Source organism: Mandrillus leucophaeus, unplaced genomic scaffold (genome assembly GCF_000951045.1).
Source record: "Mandrillus leucophaeus isolate KB7577 unplaced genomic scaffold, Mleu.le_1.0 Scaffold51, whole genome shotgun sequence".
In the NCBI taxonomy this organism is placed as follows: Eukaryota; Metazoa; Chordata; class Mammalia; order Primates; family Cercopithecidae; genus Mandrillus; species Mandrillus leucophaeus.
This window is the reverse complement of record NW_012105475.1, coordinates 5,106,501-5,131,370: the sequence shown is the minus strand read 5'-3', so window position 1 is coordinate 5,131,370 and position 24,870 is coordinate 5,106,501. Positions and strand designations below refer to the sequence as shown.

At 40.5% G+C, this 24,870-nt stretch overlaps 1 protein-coding gene across 2 annotated transcripts in view; it reads right to left on the bottom strand.

Annotated features, from left to right (window-relative positions):
* The window catches only part of YES1 (YES proto-oncogene 1, Src family tyrosine kinase), a 92,731-nt gene that overhangs the window by 46,687 nt on the left and 21,174 nt on the right, over positions 1-24,870 (bottom strand). Inside the window, exon 1 of one of the 2 annotated variants that reach the window (XM_011996338.1) lies at positions 7,446-7,530. The exons of the other annotated variant lie outside the window; for it this stretch is intronic. The gene's annotated coding sequence lies outside the window, so the exon portion shown is untranslated. Of the gene's footprint in view, positions 1-7,445; positions 7,531-24,870 lie in introns of those variants that run through there. 2 annotated transcript variants of the gene reach the window in all.

Genomic DNA, 24,870 nt, shown 5'->3' with positions numbered 1-24,870 from the left:
CCAGGTTCAAGTGATTCTCCTGCCTCACCCTCCCGAGTAGCTGGGATTACAGGCATGCGCCACCACGCCCAGCTAATTTTTTGTATTTTTAGTACAGACAGGGTTTCACCCTATTGACCAGTCTGGTCTCAAACACCTGACCTTGTGACCCACCCACCGTGGCTTCTCAAAGTGCTGGGATTACAAGCGTGAGCCATCGCACCTGGCCAATTTAACATTTTTTAATAAGAATTAAAATAAGTGGGAATAAACAGACTTTCAGGAAGAAAATGGCTAATAGTGTTAAAGACAAAGTCAACTCAAGTGGCATGTAAAATGATTTAAGTTGGGAACACACGTATTATCAAGATGTTTCCTATCATTTCTTTGTCTACTTCACTGATCCTCTCCTTCACAGTCTTAGTGTAATCAAATACAGTTGCAACTTGGTTAGTCAACAGCCATTCTTCCTCTTCTCTGATAAAAAGAACTGTGATTTTGTTGATCCTTCTTCCGTTTGCCAAGTCCTTCAGGGGACGCTCAGGGCCTATCCAGCCTTACGTGGTAAATATTGATTTATTTAAGCCACTTACACGATCTTCTCTCTATTGCCAGTTGGCTGGTTGAGCCATGAGCATGGGCTTCCAGGAAGTTTTCTTCACTTGTAAAGAAGAATACAAGACAGAAATATTCTATTTTCCTTCCACAGATGTTATCATCGATGATGCCTAAATCAAATGACTTGCTCCACATCCTCAAGACTTGTTAAAACCGTTAATTAAATGTAAGTTAAAAACCGCAAAGGAATATCACTACATGATTAGTGAAAGATTATTATCTTTTCTGTGTTTTTATATTTATGGAAGTATTCCCAACTCTAATAGGAAGCAACCATTAGAGTTGGGAATACTTCCATAAATATAAAAACATAGAAAAGATAATCATCAACTTCATTCTAGAATCAAAACATTCTAATTTCTCATTCTAATTGGTGTGTAGTGATATCCCTTTGTGGTTTTAATGTATATTTCCCTAATGACTACACCTTATTTTGAGCACGTTCTCATGTGCTTATTTGCTTCCCATCTCTACTTTGGTGATGTGACTGTTCAAATCAGTTTTTAAACTAAAGTGTCTGTTCAAATCAAATTTTTAATTGGGCTGTCTTCTTTCTGTTATGTTCTGGAAACAAGAATATTTACCACTTTAACACTATTATATTCTTTATATATTCTGGAATCTAGTTGTTTGTCAGATGTTTATACTATACTGTGATATTTCTCCCAGTCCGTAAGTTGCCTTTGCATTTTCATAACAGTATCCTTGAACATGCTTTTAAATTTTAAGTTCAATTAAATTTTTTTATTTTTATGGTTTATGTGTCCTGGAAATTCTTCACCAGAAGATTTTCTATGCGTTCATCTGTAAGTTTGAACTCTTCTGTAAGTCAGGCCTATCGAGCCATTTTAAGCTAATTTTTGAATATAATAGTCTTATGTTCGAAAAAAAATTTTTTTTGAGATAAGGTCTGGCTCTATCATCCTGACTGGAGTGCAGTGGCATGATCATGGCTCACTGAAATTTCCCCCTTCCAGGCTCAATCCATCCTCTTATCTCAGCCTTCTGAGCAGCTGGGACTACAGGTGAGCACCACCACGCCTGGCTAATTTTTGTATTTTTTTGTAAGGACAGAGTTTCGCCATGTTGCCCAGGCTGGTCTGGAATTCGTGAGCTCAAGGAATTCGCCTGCCTCAGCCTCCCAAAGTGATGGGATTACAGGCTTGAGCCACAATGCCCAACCCTATGTTCAATTTTTTTTTTTTTTTTTTTTTGAGACGGAGTCTTGCTCTGTCGCCCAGGCTGGAGTGCAGTGCTGTGATCTCCACTCACTGCAAGCTCTGCTTCCCGGGGTTCACACCATTCTCCTGCCTCAGCCTCCCGTGTAGCTGGGACTACAGGTGCCCGCCACCGTGCTCGGCTAATTTTTTTTGTATTTTTAGTAGAGACGGGATTTCACTGTGGTAGCCAGGATGGTCTTGATCTAATGACCTTGTGATCCACCCGTCTGGGCCTCCCAAAGTGCTGGGATTACAGGCGTGAGCCACTGCACCCGGCCTTTTTTTTTTTTTCCCCAAGAGTTTTTAAGATTGGTATTATTTTGTCCTTAAATGTGAGTAATCAAGAAGGACTTTCCCCTCTAGCCAGTAAAAACTCAAACGCTTCCCAGCCCTCTGTGACCTCTCATGTCTGTCAGTTCACATCAATCTGGTTGCTCTTTGTCTGGCTTTACAGTTTCACTCCATGTATGTCCATTCTAGAATTCAGCAAAAAGTCAAAGACTTCTATGGATAGCATTATTTTTTGACAAAGTGTCCTTCCTGCTGAACTTTGCCCTACAACTTCTGCTGCCTCAGCTTCCATAAATTCTGATCTCTATCTCTTCATCTCGTTCTTTGCTCCAGATTCCCTGTTCCAGATCTACAATTTAGAATGTGCCCCAGGCAAAAAGCCAGGGTGGGTGGGTGAATTTAGAGCTCACCTTATTTGTTTCCCTTCTTTTAGGGATCACAGTCCTGCATTGCTGTTGTCCAAAGTCTAAAACACATTGTTTCATTTATTTTGTCCAGATTTTCAAAGTTTGTGTGTGTGTGTGTGGAGGTGTGGGGGTTGAGAGATGGTAAACTCCATCATGGTCACTTAAAAATTCTGAAAAGTTGCCAGTGTGGTGGCTCATGCCTTTAATTCCAACACTTTGGAACGGTGAGGTGGGAGAACTGCTTGAGGGCAGTGACTGTTGGGCAGTGACAGCAGGCACCACCGCACTCTGCTCAGGGCAACGAAGAAATATCCCGTCGCCCCCCCAAAAAACAAAAAATCTGAAAAGTTAAAACCTAGAAAAACATTTCATTCCCTGGTGTTAATAATCATTCAAGTGATGGCTGGGCATGGTGGCTCATGCCTGTAATTCCAGCACTTTGGGAGGCCCAGGCAGGCCGATCACTTGAGGTCAGGAGTTCAAGACCAGCCTGACCAACATGGCGAAACCTCATCTCTACTAAAAATACAAAAATAAGCTGGGCATGGTGGTGCATGCCTATAATCCCAGCTAGTCGGGAAGCTGAGGCATGAGAATCACTTGAACCCAGGAGGTGGAGGTTGCAGTGAGTCAAGATTGCACCACTATACAAGAGCCTGGGCAACAAGAGCGAAACTTTGCTCAAAAAAAAAATCGAGTGCAGAGGATATTATTTCGTAAATGAACTTGTGCTTAACTTTTTATTATAACAGATAAAATATTCCTTAAAAATCACCTTCAAATAAATTAACATTTTAAGTGTTTTATTATCATCTGTTAAATTACTCTGTGGCATTTTTCTTTTGTATTTCAAGAAAATTTTTTTTGTGTGTGACAGGGTTTCACTTTGTCACACAGGCTGGAATGCAGTGGCGCGATCATGGCTCACTGAAGCCTAGACCTCCCGGGCTCAAGCTATCCCCCCACCTCAGCTTCTCTAGTAGCTGGGACCACAGGCGCAGGCCACGACACCTGGCTAATTTTTGTACATTTTTGTAGAGATAGGGCTTTGTCATGTTGCCCAGGCTGGGCACGGGGTTCCTCACACTTTGGCCTTCCCTGGGATTACGGGTGTGAGCTACCACACCTGGCCTGGAAGAAAAAAATGTTAAAAAGTATTTCCTTATGTATCTGCTTGGTAAGTCTAAATATTTATACTCAGCTTAATGTTGGGTTCTTTTGGACTGAATAAGGGATTTCATTGTAAAGCTAAAAATGGTAATAAGGAAGAGGCAAGAATTTCACATAAAAATCAGAAATTACAAGACAGTCTGATCATACACTACAAAAGCTTGTTCAAGATTTTTTTTTTTTTTTGACACAGAGTTTCACTCTTGTTGCCCAGGCTGGCATGCAATGCCGTGATCTCGGCTCACGGCAACCTCCACCTCCTGGGTTCAAGTGATTCTCCTGCCTCAGCCTCCTGAGTAGCTGGGATTACAGGCATGCACCAACCACACCATGCTAATTTTGTATTTTCAGTAGAGACAGCGTTTCTCCATGTTGGTCAGGCTGGTCTCAAACTCCCAACCTCAGGTGATCCGCCTGCTTTGGCCTCCCAAAGTGCTGGGATTACAAGCATGAGCCACCGCACCTGGCCTGCACGTTCAAGTTTGAATTCAAGTCTTGATACTAGGTAAACATTGCTTTGTTTTCCGGAACTTATTGCTTCCCTACTGTAATGTGGATTAAGCATCTCTATTTCTTCTTTTTTTTTTTTTTTTTTTTTTTTGAGGTGGGGTTTTCCTTTTTTTACCCAGGCTGGAGTGCAATGGTGCGATCTCGGCTCACTGCAACCTCTGCCTCCTGGGTTCAAGCAATTCTCCTGCCTCAGCCTCCTGAGTAGCTGGGATTACAGGCACACAACACCATGCACAGCTAATTTTTTATTTTTAGTAGAGACGGGGTTTCACCATGTTGGTCAGACTGGTCTTGAACTCCTGACCTCAAGTGATCCACCTGCCTCGGCCTCCCAAAGTGCTGGGATTACAGGTATGAGCCACCACGCCTGGCCAGCATCTCTATTTCTGTACTTCTGATGTTTCTAACTACTTTACTCTCTACTGATGGTACCTATTCTCTACCTCGTAACTTCTACTTACTCATAATTTTTATTCATTTGTGGTCTGCTCCAGGTTCCCTCAATCTTCCACAGCACTTGAATTGCCTATTTCTGAGTTTGCATTTGCATGGCCAAGAGTAAAAGCAAAAAAATATAAACTGCTATCTAACTGCACTAACCTGCTGACCAGTTATGGTTTGGCTACAGACTGGTCCTATGGTTTCCTTAAGAGGCTGTGGACTAGAAGGTTCTATGATGACTGGCCTCTTTGGCACAATCTCTTCTTAACATAAGGTCTCTTAGATTGATCTTTCTTTAATAGCTAGTAGAAATACACATTTTAGCAATATGCACTAAAAGTAAAAACTTTTCAAATTGAAACACATTTCCACATTAGATTTTTATTTAATGGAGATGAAGTCATAAATCTGGAATATTAATGATTAATGTTGATCCAGCTCTACTAAGTCACCTGCCATTACCAGAGGGAGGAGTCAGGTCAGTACAGACGGCTTTACTTTGTTCCCTCCTCATACCTGAACTACTTTCATCTTCCTGGATAATGGGCAAGAGAAGGCAGAGTGGAACTAAAAGAGCTTTGCTGATGGGGCAAGTTCTCAGGAGCAGAGAAGTAAAATGGTCCCTTTCCTATTTCTTATATGGCTGTCTTGTCACCCCCTAAAAGAAGGTAAATCACTGTATTCAAAAACTTGAACCATGACACTCATCTTTTGATTCAAATCCTGTATGAATTAAAAGGTTGGTAAGACAGTGAGAAAAGACAGACACTAAGAAAAGCTACCAGGTATTTAAGATGGTCAGGCATTCTCTTCTCTTTTAAAACCTCCAGACTTTCATAATCCTGTCCATTGTATAATAACTTTCCTGCTTCTTTTCTTTCCATATATCCCACTTTTAGCAAACTTTGTTCCAACTTTCCTATGTTTCTCACATTCACTTAAAATACAATCTGATCCACGAGGTCAGGAGATCGAGACCATCCTGGCTCACATGGTGAAACCCCGTCTCTACTAAAAAAAAAATACAAAAAACTAGCCAGGCGAGGTGGCGGGCGCCTGTAGTCCCAGCTACTTGGGAGGCTGAGGCAGGAGAATGGCGTAAACCCGGGAGGCAGAGCTTGCAGTGAGTTGAGATCTGGCCACAGCACTCCAGCCTGGGCGACAGAGCAAGACTCCGTCTCAAAAAAAAAAAAAAAAAAAAAAAAAAAAAAAAAAAAAAAAAAAAAAAAAAACCAATACACACAAAAAAAAAAAAAAAAAAAAACAAAACAACAAAAAAAAAACCAATCTGATCCAATACTGACTAATAATAATAAAATAAAAAATAAGAAAAAAACTGAGGTTCTGTCTCTTCCTTAAAACACTTTTCCCACCTGCTTGCTTGCTTTTTTTTTTTGAGACGCAGTCTTGCTCTGTTGCCCAGGCTAGAGTGCAGTGGTGCAATCTCGGCTCACTGCAACCTCTGCCTCCTGGGTTTGAGCAATTCTCCTGCCTCGGCCTCCCGAGTAGCTGGAATTACAGGCGCCCACCATCGCGCCCAGCTAATTTTCGTATTTTTTAGTAGAGACAGGGTTTCACCATCTTAGCCAGGCTGGTCTCGAACTCCTGACCTTGTGATCCACCTGCCTTGGCCTCCCAATGTGCTGGGATTACAGGTGTGAGCCACTGCGCCTGGCCCTCCCATCTGCTTTCTAAGACATCACCCTCTTGGTTTCCCCCATCTTACTGGCTGCTCCTTCTCAGTCTCCTGTGCTGATTGTTCCTCATCTCCCTGACATCTACACACTGGACTGCTGCAGAAAGTACTTCTCTATTTACATTCATTCCTTTGGAGATATCACCCAGTCTCATATCTTTAAATACCACCTGCAAATTGATGATTATCAAATGTATATCTTTATGGACTTCTGGACTTCTGACTTGAACTCACTTTAACTGTCTATGCAATATCTTCACTTGGACGTCTAAAAGGATTTCAAATTTAACATTTCCAAGAATCCTAATCTTCCTCCCCAAACCAACTCCTCTTGCAATCTTCCCCATCTTGATAAATGTTAATGCCATTCTTCTAGTTGTTCAGGCCAAAACTCTAAAATCATCCTTATTATCTATTTCACACCCTAAATTCCTCAGTAACTCTCCTGGCCCTATTCTCAAAATATATTCAGTATCTGAAAACTTCTCTCCACCTCCCACTGCCACCCTGGTCTAAGTCACATCATCTTTGACTAATTCAACAATACTGAATTATTCTAATAGCCTAACTGGTCTCCCAGTTCCTGCCACTGCACCATTTACAGGCTTGTCTCACAGTTTTCCTTTTAAAATATAAATGATTAAAAAATAAATCATTTAACATCACTCCTCTGCCATAATCCACCCAAATACTTCCAACTGCACTTAGAGTAAAAGCCAAAGTTCCTACCATGGCCTTCAAGTTCCAATAACCTACTATGTAGTCTTCAACTCCTACTACTGTGCCCCAACTTGCCTCACACTTCTGCTACACTGGCCTTCTCGCTCTCCTTCAAACAGACCAAGCATACTCCCAGCTTATTGTATGTATGGCAGAGCAGTTAAGAGCACAGACGTCAGAGACAGAATGTCTAGGTGCAAAGTCTGAGTCCATCACTTACTAGCTGGGTGAGCTTCAGCAAGTTACTCAACCTTTCTGTGTCCCAGTTTCCTTATCTGTAAAATGCAAATAATAAAAGTAAACCTCATAGAGTTGTGAAGATTAAATGAGTATGTGTATATATACACAGGAGTATATATATATATGAGTGTACACACACACACACATTAACACCTAACACAGTGCCAGGTATTTGAAGCACGAATGTTCACTACAACAGCGATCATTTTGATAACGATGGCTCTCTTCCACAGCATGTAAAGATGGGCAAATTAAAAAAAAAATTATTGAAATATAGCACAAAGAAAAATACACATAAATGTACAGGTGAATGAATTACATAAACTCAACACCAATGTACTCACCACCCAGACCAAGATGCCCTGTCAGCACCCAAGAAGCCCTATCTCATGCTATTAACCCTGCATAGTTCCTCTTAACCACTATCTTGACTTCTAACATTACAGTTTAAGTTTTGCCTGCTTGTAAGGCTTCTTATAAATGGAATCACGCCCGGGCACAGTGGCTCATGCTTGTAATACCAACACTTTGGGAATCATGGCTGGGCATAGTGGCTCACGCTTATAATACCAACACTTTGGAAAGCCAAAGCAGGAGGACCGCGTGAGCCCAGGAGTTTGAGACCAGGCTGAGCAACATGAGACCTCATCTCTATAAAAAGTAAAAAAATTAGCTGAGCATGGTGGCATACACCTGTAGTCCCAGACACTTGGGAGGCTGAGGTTGGAGGATCGCTTGAACCTGGGAGATGGAGGCTATAATGAGCCGTGATTGTGCCACTGTACTCCAGCCTGGGTGACAGAGTGAGACCTTGCCTCAAATAAATAAAAATAAAATGGAATCATATATAATGCCTTCTTTTCTGTTTGACCTCTTTCACTTAATGATGCTTGTGAGACTCATCTGGATTATCAGGAATAGCTGTACTCTGTTTTCACTGCTGTGTAGCATTCCTTTATATGAATATACCATAGGTAAGGGATATGAATTGTTTCCAGTTTTTTTTTGCTATTATAATAATGACAGCAATGAACATTCCTGAGCCCTCCTTGGTATACATGTATGCATATTCCACTGGACATAACCTTGCAATAGATTGCTGGGTCAAAGTGTTTGCACTGCTAAACAGTTTTCTAGAGTAGCTATAGCAGTTTATACTCTCACTAGCGAGCATGAGAGTTACCATTGCTTTACATCATCAATACTTGCTATATTTGATCCTTTTTTTTTGAGATGGGAGTCTCCCTCTGTCGCCCAGGCTGGAGTGCAGTGATGCAATGTTGGCTCACTGCAACCTCTGTCTTTGGCGTTCAAGTGATTCTCGTGCCTCAGCCTCCCATGTAGCTCGGGTTACAGGCTCATGCCACTATGCCTGGCCAATCTTTTAAAATGTATCTGTTCTGGTGGGTGTGTAGGAGTCTCTCATTGTGATTTTAATTTTATGTTCATAATTACTAATGAAGTGGCACCTTTACACATGTTTACTGGCCATTATCTTTTATGAAAGGTCTGTTCAAGACATTTATCCACTGTTCTATAGGGTTGTCTGTTCTTTTCTTATTGACTTGTAAGGCATTCTTTAATTTTCTGTATATTGGAGGAGTAGGATTTAGTATTTTACTCCTGCATCCCCAGAACCTAGAAGACAGCCTGAAACATAAAAAGCATTAATATTTTGTACATGAATGAATGTCTGACTGTTTTCAGATCCTAATCATAACTGTTTCTACAATTCTGCCTCATGATCTGACAATATATGGTGATTCCTAACCTCCAATCCAACCCAAGGAGGTTCTAAAACGTTGACTGCCCAACAATCTTTATAAAGTAGAACTCTGTCTGTAACACTCTCTTGGATACATCTGTCAATGGCTTCCTACAACCTACAAAATAAAACCTCAACCCTTAACCAGGCATTCCAGGTTAACTTCCCCAACTTACTTTTCTAATATGCTTTCCCTATCTTCCAAAACACGTATTTGTGGTTATGAAAAACAAAAAGGTCAACTGGGCACTAACCACAAAAATCAGGAGGCAATCATTAATTTATTTTTGTTCTTTTGCTCTAGAAAATATCTTTGAAGCAGAGGCAGCAGGATGTGCAAAAGCTCGTAAACAAGAGGGAACAAAGTGGGGTTTTAAGTCTTAAGTAGTCTGGTGCTGGTGAAGAATAAGAAGGGAAGGAGGCCAAAACAACAACAGGGAACAGAGCCTATGACTCAAGGATCTTATATTTCCTTCTATTTAGCACTAATTGCTTTATATATGTACATAAGGACATTCATTTAATTTTGTTGAAAAAATAAATCACCGAATTGTAACTTGATTCTGATTAATTCTATCCAACAACCTGCCTGACATTTATATTCCTCCTTCCTCCAAAAAGCCAAGCCTAACAAAAATTCTAGAAATACTTGTAGGTTTTCCAACTATTTCATAACTTATCAACTCCATAAGTCATATGAAAAATTTTCAACTTTATGTTAGGTGGTCATCTATCAGAATTACCTGTATTAGCCTGGGCACCTTGGCTCATGCCTGTAATCCCAACACTTTGGGAGGCTGAGGCGGGCGGATCACTTGAGGTCAGGAGTTCAACATAAGCCTGGCCAACATGGTGAAACCCTGTCTCTACTAAAAATACAAAAATTAGCCAGGCATGGTGGTGTGTGCCTGTAATCCCAGCTACTTGAGAGGCTGAGGCAGGAGCATCGCTCTAACCCAAGAGGCGGAGGTTGCAACGAGCTGAGGTCATGTTATTACACTCCAGCCTGGACAACAGAGCGACGCTCTGGCTCAAAAAAAAAAAAAAAAAAAAGAAATTAAAAAAAAGAATTACCTATATCAGAACGTACTTATAGCAGCATGTTTAGTAAAGCTATAACAAATTTGAAGTAAGTTTATAATGTATCTGGTTCAATCATTAACAGTTAACACATTATGTTGTACACACACATTATGTTGTACAGTGTTACACTATTACTTTGCTTTAATAAAATTTTACACTTTGACAGTGCTTTATGTCTTCAAAGTTCTTTGTTATTATTTAATTTGATCCCAAAATAATCCCAATATGTTACCACGACAAGCAGGCATAATCTCTACATTTTACATTTGAAGAAACTGAAATGGAGGGAGGTTATTACATGCCTTGCTCAAGGACAGGGGGCTAAAAGTAGGCAAAACTAGGGAACCAGGTCTTCTGATTTCTATACTGCATTATTTCTACAATCCATACATCCTTTAGGGAAGCCTTGTGTATAACATTCTTTGTTCATTGGTAAGTTATTAAATATTAGCCCTTTAGAAAATGTAACAAACATGGTGACATTATTTACAGCCAAACCCACTCCTCAACCTATGGCAAAAATCTACTAACTTTGGAAACAGCACCCTGCCTGTCAGCATGACAATGTTGCCTTATTATTAGTAACAGTGACTAAAAATTCTCAAATGATTTAACACATTTCTGAGCCTCTTAAAAAATTAAATGTACATTATTTCTATAAACTAACTCTAATAAGCTAACTAATTGTGACATTACATGCTCTATCTAGTTTGGGCGGAATAGCCCTAGTCTGGCATTTTGCCCAGATGGCTCGAATTTACATACAAGTTTTAAATCTTTAAGAAATCCTAGAAAAATAAATTTAGAGACTTAACTTCATAAAACATGAACAATTTCCATAGGTCACGGTGTTCTACAGGCCATAAACTAGTCTATGATTTTCCTTTCATTTTTAAATCCCCTCTCTTAAGCATAAAGCACAAAGGACAGGCAGGACCACAAAAGAGAAAACATAGGCAGAGAGAAGGAAGCAGCAGATTACTAAAGGGCATGTACTTTGTCTTGTAAAAGCAAACAAAGAACTTCATTTTCCAACAGTCAAAGGAGACAAGAAATGTTAGCAATGGAAAACTGATCTTGCAGGGGTCGGTAATGGTACCAATTTTTTACCATCTTTTTCTTTTTCTGCCCTTTAGATATACAAACAATTGACCTTAAAGAAAAGTAACCCAACTCCTAAATTCCTGGAACCTCATGGTTTCTTTAATGAAGTCTGACATAGGATCAGCCATGAGAAGAGTCTGATGTAAAAAATATGTAAAGAATTGTATGGTTGGGTGCAGTGGCTGATCCCAGCAGTTTGGGAGGCTGAGGTGGGAGAATCACTTGAGTCCAGGAGTTCAGGACCAGCCTGGCCAACAAAAGGAGACTCCCATCCCCAACAAGAAAATTTTAAAATTTGCCGGGCATCGTGGTACACACCTGTAGTCCCGGCTACTCAGAAGGCTGAGGTGGGAGGACAGCTCGAGCCTGGGAGGTCAAGGCTGCAGTTAGCTACGATCGCACCACTGCACTCCAGCCTGGGCGACAGAGACCCTGTCTCAAAAAAAAAAAAAAAAAAAGAAATGTAGAGGATAATTTTTGTTTGTTATAGATTACAGTAACAAAAATAACTAACAAATTAAAGCCTCGAGATTTAAAAAAAAATGTATTAAATTCAACATAGAACAGATCTGAATTATGAAGATCCCAGGTAACAGTTAATTACCTTCAGCCACCTCAGGCAATTATTAAAGACATTTTGTTGGCAGAAAGGCACCTGTCAAGTACTATTATGCATCATTCCCTCTACAAATCCAGTCAACTCAAAAAATAAGCTGACCATACACCTGTCTCAAGAATCTTTATTCTCTCAGATTTTCACACCTTACTTTCAGTCTTTTGTCAAGATTTCTGACCAGCAAATTACAGTAAATAATTAGATACTACTTTCAAGTCCTTATGTCAATTAAATGCTCCTCAGGTACTGCATGTACTCTTCTTTAATTGGGGTTTTAAACTTTAAAAATACCATTCACTTGTTTCTATAACAATGTATGTAGTCTTTTTTTTTTTTTTTTTCTTAAATCTCTTTAAGAGAGACTAAAGAGGCTGGGTGCGGTGGCTCACGCCTGTAATCCCAGCACTTTGGGAGGCTGAGGAGGGTAGATTACCTGAGGTCAGGAGTTTGAAACCAGCCTGGCCAACATGATGAAAGCTCGTCTCTACTAAAAATGCAAAAATTAGCCAGACGTTGAGGCACACACCTGCTACTTGGGAGGCTGAGGCAGGAGAATCGCTTGAACCAGGGAGGTGGGAGTCACAGTTAGCCAAGATCATGCCACTGCAATCTGCACTCCAGCTTGGGCGACAAAATGAGACTTTGTCTCCAGAACAAAAACAAAAACACAAACTTTATCTCCAGTGTGGCAGTATTGAAAAGGGGGCCTTTAAGCGATGATTGGATAATGAGGGCTCTGCCCTTATTAATAAATTAATCAATGTATGGATTAATAAAGGATAAACAGATTCATGGGTCATCATGGGAGTACAACTGATGGCTTTGTAAGAGGAAGAGAGATCTGAGCTTAGCACAACAGCACATTCAGCCCCCTCACCATCTGATACCCTGCATCACCTAAGGATTCTGTAGACAAGAGTCCCACCAGCAAGAAAGCCGTTCCCAGATGCCACCCCTTGACCTTGGACTTCTCTGCCTCCAGATCTGTAAGAAATAAATTCCTTTCCTTTATAAATTAGCCAGTTTCAAGTATTCTGAAAATGGACTAAGACACCTTCCTGTGCCCCATATGGCCAACTGGTCACCAGGATCTGACCATACTGCTCTGTAATCTCTAGAATACTTCCATTTCTCCCCCAACTAATTACTACTTCCCTTGACTGGATTACTGCAAAAGCCTCCTCAACTGACTTCCATCCTTCTACAGTGTTAGGTCTCCAATCCTTCCTGACTGTAATGTGAAAAATGTTTGTGTTCTCTAGAAAACAAAGTCTAATTATGAGCCTTTGATGGTCCAGTCCCCCTTTTTTCCCAATATAAAGTCAAAACTCCTTAACGTAAAACAGAAGACCTTGGCCAGGCACGGTGGCTCACACCTTTAATCCCAGCACTTTGGGGCCCAAGGTGGGTGGATCACCTGAGGTCAGGAGTTTGAGATCAGCCTGACTAACACAGTGAAACCCCGTCTCTACTAAAAATACAAACAATTAACCGGGCATGGTGGCAGGCACCTATAAACCCAGCTACTCAGGAGGCTGAGGGAGGAGAATTGCTTGAACCTGGGAGACGGAGGTTGCAGTGAGTCAAGATTGCGCCATTGCACTGCAGCCTGGGGGACAAGAGTGAAACTCCATCTCAAAAAGAAAAAACAAAAAACAAAACAGAGGGCCTTGTATGATTTGCTTAACTTACCTCTATTGGCTCTCGAATTTCTTTTAGATCCTCAAATGTACCATACTATTTTCATAAATGTTTGGCACAACCTCCCTCTTTCCTTATGCTTGGCTTGTGACTATTCAACCTTCAGATCTTAGCTTAAACGTTCAAGGAATCTTCCTTGATCTCCCATGTGCTCGCATAGTATATTTTATTCCTGTCCCCACACCATTTATGACACTGAATTGTCATTGCCTGTTTACCCTTCTCTGAACTGCAAACTTTGAGACAATAAAATTTTCTCTCTTGTAGCTTAGCCTAGTGTTGATCCATAGCTGATGCTCAATAAATATTTTTACAGACCATGAATACAAACTGACTTTGGAGTTAGACATACATTTCAATTCTGGTTCTGTCACTTACTAGCTACGGTGATCCTTCCTTGATCCAATTACTTTATCTTTTCTAAGCCTGAATTTCTTTTTTTTTTTTTTTTTGGAGGAATAATACCTATCTTGCAAGGTTGTAAGAATTAACTGATATCATATGCAAAGCAATCATAGCACATACCTGAATGACAGCAGTGTTTGCCTTGGTTAAAACTTACGGCTTCAAGGACAGAATCTGACTAGAGGTAGCTTAAGCAAAAAGGGGATTTTTAAAAAATAAGTTATAGGAGTGCCTCATGGAATTCAGGGTCATAAGAGAAACTAGAACCGGCAACCCACGTTGTGGAAATTTAGTTTGTTTCTTCTCTGTTTCTCCTGGTCTTTCCATCACTTCCCTTGCTTCCCCATTTTCTCTCCCCTCCCCAACTACCTGGTCCCTCTCCACCCCACTCCCATCTCTCCGTCACCCACTCCATGTGTTTTATCTTAGTCTCTTTCCATCTTTCATCTTTGCTACTATGCTCATGTGCTTCATTCTTCTCTCCTGTGGCACAACGGCCTTTTCAGCTCTTCATAAGGTAAAACATGGCTGACATTAGTCCCAGAGTTATGATTTTCATTTTACAGCTAGGCTGAGGAACCATAAATATCAATTCCAAATTCCTAAAGGACCCTGGCCCAGCTTGGATCAGCTGCCTCCCTCTGGGTCAGCCCTCACTAGCCAAGAGGCAGGATCACCAATGGAACATGGCAGATCCCACTTGAACCATGAGATGATGGGAAAGGTCCCAGAAAATGAGAGAGTCTGGGCAATCAAAACACTTAGGGCTCACTACTCCATCTACTCAGTAAAAGCTATTAACATTTCAAGAGAATTGTTTTACTTAAGTGAATTAGCTATAATAAAAATATATTATTAATTAGTCACAAGCTTAAAGTTAACACATCTATGATTTTAAATCTTATATGAATGGGAAATGTGTGACATCAATATAAAATATGTAAAAAGGATTATTTTTTCTTTTTAATTTTAACTTTCTGAATTTTGAGACAGAGTCTTGTTCTGACCCTCAGGTTGGAGTGCAGCGGCACGATATTGGCTCACTGCAACCTCCGCCTCCCAGGTTCCAGTGATTCTTGTGCCTAAGGCTCCGGAGTAACTGGGATTACTGGCGTGCACCACCATGCCCGGCTAATTTTTGTATTTTTAGTAGAGACAGGGTTTCGTCATGTTAGCCAGGCTGGTCTTGAACTCCTGACCTCAAGTGATCCACCTGTCTTGGCCTCCCAAAGAGCTGGGATTATAGGCGTGAGCCATCACGTTCAGCTAACTTTCTGAATTTCTGATCTCAATAGCTAATGCTGCAAAACAGACTACAAAGGTTAACTTTTTTTTTTTAAGAAAAGTATGTAAAGATATTCTAAGAATACTTTTAAAAATTATATAGTCACTAGGTTTGGTGGCACATGTCTGTAAGTCCCAGGTACTCAGGAAGCCAAGGCAGAGGATCACTTGAGCCCAGGAATTTGAGTCTGCCTGGGCAAAATAGCTAGACCCTATCTCTTAAAAATAAATAAATAAATAAATAAAACATTATACCGCATATTTTAGCTAAAGACCCAAAGAGAAAGTTGAGAAAATATCTCAAATATACATTTAAAAATTGAAACTAGTACACCCTAAATGTCTTTCCGAAACCTTGTTCCAAACTGAACAGAAAACTCTTCTTAGTAAAGTAGGGAAACACACACACACACACACACACAATAATCACAGCTCTCAAGAAATTAGTATGAACGCAATGTTATAACAAAATTGAATCTGAAAGCTCAATTGAGTTGAACTGGAAAAACCAGGAGAAAAAAAGGTAGAAGTCTGTAAGCTCGTAGCATATTTGCTTCCCATTCCCTACCCACAACAGATTTTTCTAAGCTTCTACATATATCATCAATTTTTCTTTCTTTCTTTCTTTCTTTTTTTGAGACAGAGTTTCACTCTTGTTCCCCAGGCTGGAGTGCAATGGTGCGATCTCAGCTCACTGCAGCCTTGCATCCCAGGTTCAAGCAATTCTCCTGCTTCAGCCACCCAAGTAGCTGGGATTACAGGCGCCTGCACCATGGCCAGCTAATTTTTGTATTTTTAGTAGAAATGGGTTTCACCATGTTGGCCAGGCTGGTCTTGTATGCCTGACATCAGGTGATCCACTCACCTCGGCTTCCCAATGTGCTGGGATTACAGGCATGAACCACCACATCCAGTTCATTAATTTTTCATGTTATTAATATTTGTAACATACAATAAACACTAAAAGCTTTTTTCTTTTGGGAATAATTAGAAAAATCCTTTTCCTTATATTAAACAAAACAGGCATAATACTGATGGAATTTTCTCAAATTTCATACTGGCAAAAAAATATTCATTTTAAGACACATGTTGTCACATATACGGCCGAACTTTTCTTGTAATTTTAAATGTCCATGGGACAATTACTAAAAAAAAAGTCTAACTTATTCTTATGTTTTAAGAAAAATTAAGATGAATAATTCAATTATTTTGTTTTCATTACAAGTTTTCTATATGCTCATATTAAAATATAAATAATAAAGATGTATGTAAGTGTGTACACTGGATGCACTGACTTAATCCAGGCAATAACCATTGAAGATATGTGTTATTATCCCTGTTTTACAGAAGAGGAAACTGAGGCCGGAGAGGTTAAATAGGTTTTGGTTCTATGTCACAAAACTACTAAGTGACAGAGCCAGAAGCTGAGAATGAACTCAGAACATTTCAGCTCAGTGTCCATTAATTATTGCTGCTACAACAAATTACCACAAATGTAGTGGCTTAAAACAATACAAACGTATTTATCTTACAGTTCAGAAGTCTGACACCGGTGTCACTGGGCTAAAATCAAGGTGTCAGCAGGGCTGCATTTCCTTCTGGAGATTCAGAGAAAATCAGTTCTTGCCCCTTCTAGCTTGTGGGGGCTGTCCACATTCCTTGGCTCACAGACTCCTTCCACCTTTAAGCCCTGGAATGTTGTCTCTTTCTGACTCTGCTTTGTTGTTACATTTCTTTGACTTTCCTGCTTTTCTCTTCCACTCCTAAAAACCACTGTTACTCTCTATTGTGCCTACCTGGATAAGCCAGGATAAACTCCCTATTTTAAAATCAGTTGATCAGGAATTTTAACTCTACCTGCAACTGTAACTCCTCTTTACCATGTAACCTAACATATTCAAAGGTTCTGAGAATTCACAGAGCACGGACATCTCTGGGAGCCAAGATACTGCCTACCACAGTACCCATGTTTATAATCAGTATACTACAAAAATCATGCTCATCTATTAGGGTTCAGAGAGTCAGTATGCTTCCATACTAAGCAACATAACTTAAATTAGGAGGATCACGGGTGTCCAACCCTTTGAATGTGAGGACTATTTTGCTTATCTGTGGTGGCGAATATCACAAAAGTTATGCACAGACCTTTTTTTTTTTTTTTTTTTTAACCTCATCAGCTATCGTTAGTATTATTGTATTTTATGTGTGGCCGAAGACAATTCTTCTTCCAACGCAGCCCAGGGAAGCCAAAATGTTGGACACTGGTGGAAATTGTTAAAAACCAAGTGACTGAGTCAATGGAGTTAACTCATCCATCTAAATAAGTCTTAAAAGGAAACAAGCCAATAAGAGACACCATCTTCCCCTGCCCTCACCAAGCTTCTGAAGTATAACACTGAGTGTTAGGGGCAAAAAGAGGAACAAGTAAAGCTGGGCTTGTTCTAAGTAGCTGGAAGGAGAGAGAAGCACTCTAAAAGGTCTGAATCCCGGTGGTAGGGCTGTGGTTGGCATTATATCCAGCCTGTTCAGATGATACTCTACGCTACGGTTTGAATATCCCCCAAAGTTCACGTGCTGGAAGCTTAATCCACGATGCAACAGTGTTGAGAGGTGGGATCTTTAAGATGTAAATAGGTTATGAGGACTGTGCCCTCTGAATGGGTTAATGTCACTATCATGGGAGTGGGTTTGTTATAAAAGCAAGTTCGTCAAGACCAGCCTAAGCCCAGTGAGACTTTGTCTCTACAAAAGGAAAAGGAAAAAAAAAAGCCAGGCACTGGTGAGCACCTGTAGTCCCAGCTACTTGGGAGGCTGAAGTAGGGAGGAACGCGTGAGGCCAGGAGTTCAAGGCTGCAGTGAGCCAGGATGGTGCCACTGCACTCCAGCCTGGGCAAAAGAGTGACTCTGTCTTTTTTAAGTGAGTTTCTCTCTCTCCCTCACTCTAACCCTCTCTCAGCCTCTCACCTTCCACCATGGGATAACGCAGCAAGAAGGCCCTTGCCAGATGTCAGCACTTTGGTACTGGACCTCCCAGCCTCCAGCACTGTGAGAAGTAAGTTTCTCTTCTTTATAAATTACCAAATCTGTGGTATTGTTGTAGCAACACAAAATAAACTAAGAAACCTTAAGATGCAATTGCTCTTCAAATAACCTCTAAATGAGAATTTGACAAGAAGCTGGTCTCCACATAGAAATTACTCAAATCACCAGAACTCAAAGATAGAAGGTGGGGTGGAGGTGGGGGGGGGGGGTGACTTCCTTCTTTGTCACAATATCAAACATGGAGACTTTTTTCCTTTTTTCCCCTCCCTAGAGTAGGAGGAAGGGGAGCTTGACATAAAAGTGTCAAGTTTGAGGGATCCTGGCAAGAAAGCTAAGGAAACCTAAAATAGAATCTTTGTCCATTGTTGTGGTTAGCCTAGAAGGCACTTTGCAACATTCATTACTATAAACATCATCTTTAATAAATCCACACACACACACACACACACACACACACACACACACACACAGAGTTGCTCCTCATTATTTTCAATTCCATATTTATGAATTCACCTGCTTACTAAAATTAATACCATATCAGTTCAGGGTGGTAATAAAAATTGATAATACCAATTTCTGCATTATTTAGCAACTGCTATTGTTTCCACTTGGAAACAGGAACTCAAGAGCCACTTGAATAAGAATGTATGGGAAGGCCGGGCGCGGTGGCTCAAGCCTGTAATCCCAGCACTTTGGGAGGCCGAGGCGGGTGGATCACGAGGTCAGGAGATCGAGACTATCCTGGCTAACATGGTGAAACCCCGTCTCTACTAAAAATACAAAAAAACTAGCCGGGCGTGGTGGCGGGCGCCTGTAGTCTCAGCTACTTGGGAGGCTGAGGCGGGAGAATGGCGTGAACCCGGGAGGCGGAGCTTGCAGTGAGCGGAGATCACGCCACTGCACTCCAGCCTGGGAGACACAGCGAGACTACGTCTCAAAAAAAAAAAAAAAAAAAAAAAAAAGAATGTATGGGAAAACAGGATTTGCTGCACATCAAGTTTTTATATGGTCAAGCTCCAAGGACTATATGTCTACCATAAAGTCAAATATACCTGCATGTTCTGAAGGACTTCATCCATTTACATTTTAATATATATAAGGCATCTCTGAACAAAAACACACATATAACAAGGTTGTATGATTTCTTTAAAAAAGCTCATAGGAGCCTAACCCTGATTCCCTCTAGGAGGAATGGTTCAGTCTTTGATAAGTTAGTGTTCATGATAATCTTATAGAACACAACCAGCACAAATAATGAGAACTGACTGTATATGAACATATTGATAGAAAAGATGGCCAAAATTATGTTTCTTTAAAAACTGTGATACATACTTTTTTTTTTTTTTGGAGACAGTCTCGCTCTGTTGCTCAGGTTGAAGGAGTGCGGTGGCACAATCTCGGCTCACCGCAACCTCCACCTCCATGGTTCAAGCGATTCTCCTGCCTCAGCCTCCAGAGTAGCTGGGACTACAGGCGCCCACCACCAAGCCCGGCTAATTTTTGTATTTTTAGTAGAGACGGGGTTTCACCATATCGATCAGGCTGGTCTCGAACTCCTGACCTCAGGTGATCCTCCCGCTTTGGCCTCCCAAAGTGCTGGGATTACAGGCGTGTGCCACCGCGCCCAGCTGATACATACTGTCTTTTAAAAAATTTTGTTGGGCTGGGCGCGGTGGCTCACACCTGTAATCCCAGCACTTTGGGAGGCCAAGCCAGGTGGATCACTGAAGGTCAGGAGTTTGAGACCACCCTGGCCAACATGGCAAAACCCCATCTCTACTAAAAACACAAAGATTAGCTGGGCGTGGTGGTGCATGCCTGTAATTCCAGCTACTCCGGAGGCTGAGGCAGAAGTATCACTTTAACCTGGGAGGCGGAGGCTGCAGTGAGCCGAAATCGCGCCACTGCACTTCAGCCTGGGCAACACAGTGAGACTCTGTCTCAAAAAAAAAAAAAAAAAAAAAAAAAAATTCCGTAGAATTATCAATTCTTTTCCCCATCAACATTTCGAATCTGACCCAAATGATAAATACTGATCAACAATTAATGTTTGAATCTATTTTTTAATGAAGAGAGCGGGGATAAAAAAAAGACTGATATTAATCCATAGATCAACATATATCAAATTAATTAACTAGTTATGTGCATCTCCTTTTAAGCTGTGAAGACTTACTAATGCTTTGGAGTTCAACAACTGTCCTAGCCTCGAAATGTCCAGGTAAGGCATCAACGCTGGGTGACAAGAAAACAGCAGGTACATGAGAAAGGCAGGATGCACACTGACTGTTTCCAGACATTCCTCATATTTATATTTTGACTCTTCACATGCATTTACATGTTGAATCTCCCAACCATATGAACTTGCCTCCTTTGGCTTTTTGGAGTAAAATAATGAAGTAAAAAAATTAATATGGAAATAGCATGAATGGTTTTATTCTAGTTCAATAAAGGTGGTATATTAAAAAGAGATACAAAGTTTTCGACTCAAAAAAGTTGATGTTTCCTTTCTTTCCATTTTTATATTACATGGGGGAGCCTTTTAGTATGGGCTATAAAATGACCATTTATATTCAGCTTTTCATTCCTTAGGATGACCTAAAAATTAAAGCCAGAACTTCGTATTTCTGAAATATCGCTTACCTCTGGCTACACTATTTTAACCCTAAAATCATTGCTTAAAATATGTACATAATAACGATGTGTATACATGTTAAAATTTTTTAGGTTTTATTAAAAAATAAAACCTTTTGATTTTCAAAGTTTAGCATATACAGATATGGAAGTTTCCATCTAGAAAGGCACAAATATTCTGTGGAAAACTATTTTAGAATGCAACAACGTTAAGAATTTTTGTAATCCTGATACTACTTTGTACTGTTAAAACAGTATTAGGGCTAGGCGCAGTGGCTCATGCCTGTAATCCCAGCACTTTGCGAGGCCAAGGTGGACAGATCACTTGAGGCCAGGAGTTTGAGACTGGCTTGGCCAACTTGGTGAAACCTTGTCTCTACTAAAAATATTTTTTAAAAAATTAGCCAGAGGTGGTGGTGTGTGCCTGTAGTGTCAGCTACTTGGGAGGCTGAGGCACGAGAACCGCTAGAACCCAGGAGGCAGAGGTTGCAGTGAACCAAGATCTCTCCACTGCACTCCAAAGCCTGGGTGATAGAGTGAAAGACTGTCTCAAACAAACAAAAACAGTATGAGAAGTATTTGCTTGCTCAGAGCATGTAAAAAAGTTTGTTGAACTGAATTATATAAAGATTTATCATATTATGGCCCCCATTTTATAATACTAGTTTTGAGAATGGATGTTTTAAATTCCATGAAATTACCTATTCATGCTTTAGTTGTTTCTGACTGGAAACAATTTTCCACACTGTTGTTTAGCATTTACTGAGTACTGATAACAGAATATATGATATAAAACCTAAAGAAATGGTATACAAGGTATTTTTTCAAAGTTTTCCTAACTGAGATGACTATATTAAAATATTCATGACCCAACACACTTATGTCAAAAAGACAACAAACCCCGCAATTCAAAAAGAACAACTTTGCGAGGCATGGTGATTCATGCATGTAATCCCAACACTTTGGGAGGCTGAGGTGGGAGGATAGTTTGAGCCCAGGAGTTCAAGATCAGCCTGGGCAATGTAGGGAGATCCTGTCTCTACAAAAAATTTAACAAGTAGCCAAGTGTGGTAGTACAGGCATGTAGTCCCAGCTACTTGAAAGGCAAAGGCAGGAGGATCACTTGAGCTCAGGAGGTCAAGGCTGCAATGAATCATGACTATGCCACTGCACTTCAGCCCGGGCAACAGAGCAAGACTCTGTCTCAAAACAAAAACAAAAACCACCAAAACAAACAAAAAACCCCAACAACTTTCTACATCAATGACCAAAGGTTGTATTCAGAGCAAAATTCAGAGCCCTACATACCTGTTTACTAAAAGGGAAATAACATAAACAAATGAATTGAGCAATTTAGGAGGAAACAAAATTAGGGGAATTTACAATCTAAAAAAAATGACCAGGCGCAGTGGTTCAAGCCTGTAACCCCAGCACTTTGGGAGGCCGAGGCAGGTAGAGCACCTGAGGTCAGAAGTTTAAGACCAGCCTGACCAACGTGGTAGAACCCCATCTCCATGAAATACAAAAAATTAGCGGGGCATAGTGGCACAAGATTGTAATCCCAGCTACTAGGAGGCTGAGGCAAGAGAACTGCTTGAACCAGGCAGGTGAAAGTTGCAGTGAGCTGAGATTGTGCCATTGCACTCCAGCCTGGGCAACAAGAGTGAAACTCCGTCTCATAAAAATAAAATAAAATAAACAAAAGAAACTCTCAGCCGAGTGCAGTGGCTCATGCCTGTAATCCCAGCACTTCGGAAGACCAAGGCAGGTGGATCACCTGAGGTCAGGAGTTTGAGACGATCCTGGCCAATGTGGTGAAATCCTGTCTCTACTAAAAATACAAAAATTAGCCAGGCGCAGTGGCACGCGCCTGTAACTCCAGCTATTTGGGAGGCTGAGGCAGGAGAATTGCTTGAACCCGGGAAGCGGAGGTTGCAATGAGCCGAGATGGGATCATTGAACTCCAGCCTGGGCAACAAGAGCAAAACTCCGTCTTGGGGTGGGGGGCGGGGGAGAACCTCCCAAAAGAATTTTTATTTGTAAATCATACTGAGATTTCTGTTTCTCGTTTCTAATTCATTACCTTTTCTTTTAATTTACTCTTACTGTAACAAAAAATCCAGTATAATTTACAAATAAACATCAATGAAACAGATAAATCACTAGATTTCATCATAAACAAGAAACACAAAGGGAGAGTACATAGTATTAGGTATGAGAAGGGTACTAGAGCCACAGATGATTTGAAAAGAAAGCGATAACTTTGTATAACTCCTGCCAATAAAGTTTTCAGAACTAGATAAAATGGTTAACTAGGCAAATACAAATTAATAAAAATAACTCAGTTAAAAGATAGGAGACCTAAATAAAGCAATAACTATTAAAATAGTTTAAATCTTGTTTTAAAAAACTACCAGAAAAGCACAAATATTATGTATTTCATGGGTATTACAGGATGCTTTCTTGGTTGTAGCATCCTTCCAACAGACATCTGGGGTTATCAAAAGAGCTCCTTCCCAACTGTTACCTAGGTTTCTCAGAAATTCTCCATATTCATTCATTAATTCAAAAAAATATCTTTTGAAAGTCTAGGCTGGGCACAGTGGCTCACGCCTATAATCCCAGCATTTTGAAAGGTCAAGGCGGGTGGATCATCTGAGGTCAAGAGTTCGATACCAGCCTGGCCAACATGGTGAAACCCCGTCTCTATTAAAAATACAAAAATTAGCCAAGCATGGTGGCACACGTTTGTAATCCCAGCTTCTCGGGAGGCTGAGGTGGGAGAATCCCCTGAACCCAGGAGGCGGAGGTTGCAGTGAGCCAAGATTGCGCCACTGCACTCCAGCCTGGCCAACAAGAGTGAAACTTGAAGGAAAAAAAAAAAAGAAAGAAAGTCTAGAAAGTAGAGATGCAACAGTGAACAAAACAAGGTCCGAGGCATCGTGCAGCTTGCATTCTTATTAACAATAGTAACAGATAACATTAGGTGGCTGCTATGTGCTAAATACTATCCTAAGTACGCTTGCATGTACTAACCCATTTAATTTAATCCTTACAACCACCCTTTCAGTTAAGGACTATTTTTACTCACCCCTGAAACATGAGGAAACTAAGGCACACAGATTAGGTAACTAGTCTAAGGTCAAAGATGCTCTCAGGCAATTTAGCTCCAGAACAGTACTATCCAACAGAAATATAATGTGAACCACAAATACAAGCCACATATGCAATTTTAAATTTTCCACTAGCCACATTTAAAAAGGTAAAACAAAAAGAGATTAATTTTAATATCTATTTAACCTACTATATCAAAAATGTTCTCAACATGCAATTAATATTTAATAGTTGAATTATTCTACATTCTTTTTCCATATTAAAATCTGGTGTGTATTGCGCCAGGCATGGTGGCTCACGCCTGTAATCCCAGCACTTTGGGAGGCTGAGGCAGGGGGATCACTTGAGGTCAGGAGTTTGAGAATGCCTGGCCAGCATGGTGAAACCCCAACTCTACTAAAAATACAAAAATTAGCTGGGGGTGTTGGCACGTGCCTGTGAGCCCAGCTACTTGAAATCGGGTGTGTATTTTACACTTACAGTACATCTCAATTTGGACTGACCACATTTCCAGTGCTCATCTATTATACTGGAGAGTGTTCATAACCACCGTTATATGTTTTTCTACTAAAAAAAAAATAGTGTATTCTCAGGATGTAAGAATATACTATTCTTACATAATAGACACTATTTACAGTCTATTAACAATATTAATTCACCAAATTAAAAAATAAGGAAGTTTAGCCAAGTGTGGTTACACGTGCCTGTAATCCCAGCTACTCCAGAGGCTGAGGCGGGAGAATTGTTTCAACATGGGAGGAGAGGGTGCAGTGAGCTGAGATTGTGCCACTGTACCCCAGACTGGATGACAGAGCGAGACTTCATCTCAAAAA